This window comes from Octodon degus, unplaced genomic scaffold (genome assembly GCF_000260255.1).
Source record: "Octodon degus isolate 3935 unplaced genomic scaffold, OctDeg1.0 scaffold00046, whole genome shotgun sequence".
Classification (NCBI taxonomy): Eukaryota; Metazoa; Chordata; class Mammalia; order Rodentia; family Octodontidae; genus Octodon; species Octodon degus.
The window spans coordinates 9,693,096-9,697,022 of record NW_004524622.1 but is presented as its reverse complement, the minus strand read 5'-3'; the positions used below and the strand labels follow the sequence as shown (position 1 = coordinate 9,697,022).

General features: G+C 42.9%; 1 pseudogene; it reads left to right on the top strand.

The window, feature by feature from the left end:
- Positions 1–394: 394 nt before the first annotated feature.
- On the top strand, positions 395–984 carry LOC101592797 (annotated as a pseudogene).
- Positions 985–3,927: the final 2,943 nt, after the last annotated feature.

Sequence of the window (3,927 nt, the reverse complement as noted above, 5' to 3'; positions counted from 1 at the left end):
TGAACTAGAAGGATTTATTTTATTTTATTTTATTTTTGGCTGGCTCAGGCTGCCTTAAGGGTGGGTCTGGTAAGGCATGTGTAGCTGGGAATCCAACCCTGCAGTATCCTGTGCCTGACTGTGTTTGCATAAGCAGGCGCTTAAACAACTGAGCTAACTGGCAGGCCCCCAAGGTATTAAACTAGAGAATTGAATAAAAAGTGAAAAATAGAGTTTTTGCAAATAGGAAGGAGAACAAAAGTTGGAGGAGTCAGGGAGGAATGGGAAGGGAAGGCAACAATAAAAGAATTAACATGTATTATGTACATGCAGAAACATCCACACTAAATGTACTCATTATGTACAAATAAAAAATTTTAAAGGCTAAAAAAAAAAGGAGTGACCATGCAGGAACATGTCTGAATCCAGACCGAAGTCAGTGCTGTTTGTGTGTCTGGGTAACCTTTGCCGGTCGCCCATTGCAGAAGCAGTATTCAGAAAACTTGTAACTGATCAAAACATTTCAGATAACTAGAGGATAGACAGTGTAGCCACATCACATATGAAGTGGGAAACCCCCTGGACTATCGAGGGCAGAGCTGCATGAAGAAGCATGACATCCCCACGAATCACATTGCCCGGCAGGTCACCAAGGAGGACTTCGCAACATTCAACTGTATCCTGCGCAGGGCTGAAAGCAATCTGAGAGATTTGAATAGAAAAAGCAATCAAGTTAAAAACTGCAAAGCTAAAATTGAACTGCTTGGGAGCTGTGATCCACAGAAACAGCTCATCACTGAAGATCCCTATTATGGGAACGAGTCTGACTCCGAGCTGGTGTACCAGCAGTGCGTCCAGTGTGGCAAAGCCTTCCCAGAGACGGCCTGCTGGGGCCGGTCAGGCCCCGCCATGGCCTACACTCGTCCATCCCAGCCCTGTCCTTGCCTGTGCTCAAGCCCCAGTCCCCACCTGTTTCTCCACCTGACTTTACTGTTTCCTTTTTAAAAAATAATTGTAGATGCAGATCTCCTGTATTTGCAGAAGAATAAATAAATATGCTTGATTTGGTATTAAGGAATATAATAAATATTCTTAGGCTAGTTGAACATCCCACTTGGTCCTGTTTACAGAGCAGTGAAACACGCACATACAGAATAGCAACACAGAGCACAGTGGAGCAAGAATGACCCCAAGGCGCGCGTCAGCCTCTTAGCCCGGGAGGACCTGGACAGTCTGCGCTACCCCGAGGGTGGGTGTGGGCGCTGCCCCCCACCACTGTGCGGCTCTCTTCCCGGGCCCCGCCCGCGTCACAGCAGCCCATCCGCAGCAGCTCTTCACCGACTTCAGCAGTGTTTTAGCTCATGCACATTCACGGTGCACAGTGTATGCATATGATCAGAAAATGCAGCAAGTGGCTCTGGAGAGGAAGGTGCCATGAGCTCCCTGCAGAAGCCTCCCTCTTGCTCTGTACATGCTTCTCCCATTGGTCCTGTCACTTCTGCTGCAGCTCTGAAGTCATCTTTCCTGCATATCTGTAGTCAGGCTGTCCTGGCTGCCTTGTCGTCCTGAGTCTATGGAAAACGTTTCCCTTTCAAGGTCATTTTGACTTTGGGATGAACTGGAAGGCACAGGATGCCAGACTGGGTGCGCACGGTAGATAAGGACACACTCCTGGCTCTAAGAGCTACCTTTACATTGGATGGCACTCGGTGGCAGTGTCACTGTTGCTTTGACCACATTTTGTAAGGACATGAAAGAGGGTTCACGGAACTGCTTCAGAAAGGGGCAGGACTTTGGGAGAAGAGTGTTTGAAGCTACAAAGAGTATTTTGAAGGGGATTCATGGAAGTATGTCTTACTGTAGGTTTTCTTCAAACATTCACTATATTTTAATCACACCTCCTTTATTTAAGATATGAAAGACATTAGTAGAATTGTTTGTTTAATACCTGTTGGTATTGTCTAGTTTATTTAATGAGGAGATCTGCTTATTTACTCCCACTTAAACCACTTTCCTCTAAACTTTAATTCTGTTCAAAGAGAACATTTGTAAAAAGGTAGCTTAGGAGTGGGTGTAGCAGTTTTACATGCTGATATAATCTGGATGTCAAATCCAAATTGGCTCAGGTATAAACAAGTAGGATACAAAGTTGGAAAGTGTATTATATTTGTATCCTTAAATATTGATTTGTTAATAGGAATGTTACAGGCAAATATAGGTGATGTCATTCTCAAATTCAAATGGATATCAGAAAAGGTGGCTTTCAAAGTAAACTGGGATGTTACAAAACTACAACTGCATCTTTCTTGTTTGTTGTTGTCAAATAAAGAAGCATTTGAGAACATTGAAAAAAAAAAAAGAAAGGAAAGTACAAGGTGGCTCAGAAAAACTACACATGGTCCTGGTAGAGACTTCCCAGTACCCCTCCAGATCTCTTTGCCATATTTATGCAGCACAGTTTGTGCCTGAGGAAATCCACCTGGATGGACTACATCCTGCCCTCTGGGTTCTCTTTGGGTTTGATGAACGAGATCCACTGGCAGGAAGCAGAAGGTGGGAGATGAGACTGAAGTGTTGGTTCCCCGGTTTCTCCCCATTTGGGTGGCTGTGGCTGGCTTCCCCCTTTACACAAGGTCATGGCTCCCACCCATTGGTCTTCTCCATAAAGCTATTCGCTGGGCCATGTGGTGGCTTCACCCACTTGTCCTTCAGAACCCAGGGTGCTAATACCTTCCTAAGTTGTAGCTCATAGATTTCTCAAATCCTGTCTACAACCTTATAATTACCCATTTTAATTATGCTATTTTTCTTCCAAAATAACAGCTGACACAAAAAAAAACACTTCTGCCAAAATAACAGCTGACCCAAAGAGCAGCAAGAGGCTAGATCTAACAGGTGGTTTTAAGTTACAGTAAGGGCTTTAGATTTTTTACCTGAAATGCCATGGGAAGCCACTGAAGGTTAAGCAGTAAGGCAGGTGTTGAAGTTTTCATTTAATAAATCAGTTTAACTGCTGCTATGTTTTAAAAAAATGGGTAGGCCAAGGTGCCAGAGAAGGAGAAGGAAGAAAAAAATGAAAATAAAAAAGAGAGGAGAAGGGAATCTAGTCAGGAGACAACTGCAGTCACAAAGATGACAAGTGATGGGCCACAACTGAATAATCTGAGAAGAGCTGTAGAGATTGTAATGCAAAACTAAGAACAAAGAAGCAGTGAAGGCCTAATAAAATTATGTACATAATGTATGTGACTGCATGACCTCAGTGGCCAGAGACGAGACTCAGACTCCTCACTCAGGTTTCTAAGATCACCAGGCTTCTGTCCCTGAACTCTCTTCTTCCTTTCATGTGCTTAAAATGGCCAGATAAAATGGTCTCCTTACCAATCATAGTGCAATTTATGCCTAGCACCTTCTGTCTGGAACATTCCATCTTTCCTTCAGATTTTATCCATCTCCCAAGGCCCAGCTCAAAAGACAAATAATCACAGGTAACAACTTCTAAAAACCTACTATTTTCCGGCCAGCAGGTTATTAGCATTATCTCATATACTTCACCTATTAAACAGTGACATCCACTCCATTTTACAGATGAAGAATCTGAAACAGAAAAATTAAGTGTCAATGATTAGACCATCAGACTTGAACCCAGGTTCATATGACTCCAAAACCCTAGATCTAAGCCTAAGTGACTGCTGCTCCTCAAATCTTAATAACTTTACTGATGGCATAATAAATGACAGGCATCATGCTAAGCCTCGAATTGTTTTAGTTGCTCCTCATAACAACCCTATGGCATAAGAACCCCTTGAAATATCATCTCTAGAATATAAAATCAAAGCAGACAAAGTAAGAATGTGTTCAACTATAACCTCCTCCAGATTTGTCAGATTCCCCACATTTTGAGAACAATTCCTCTCCTTTAAAATGTGAAGCACTACGACACATCTC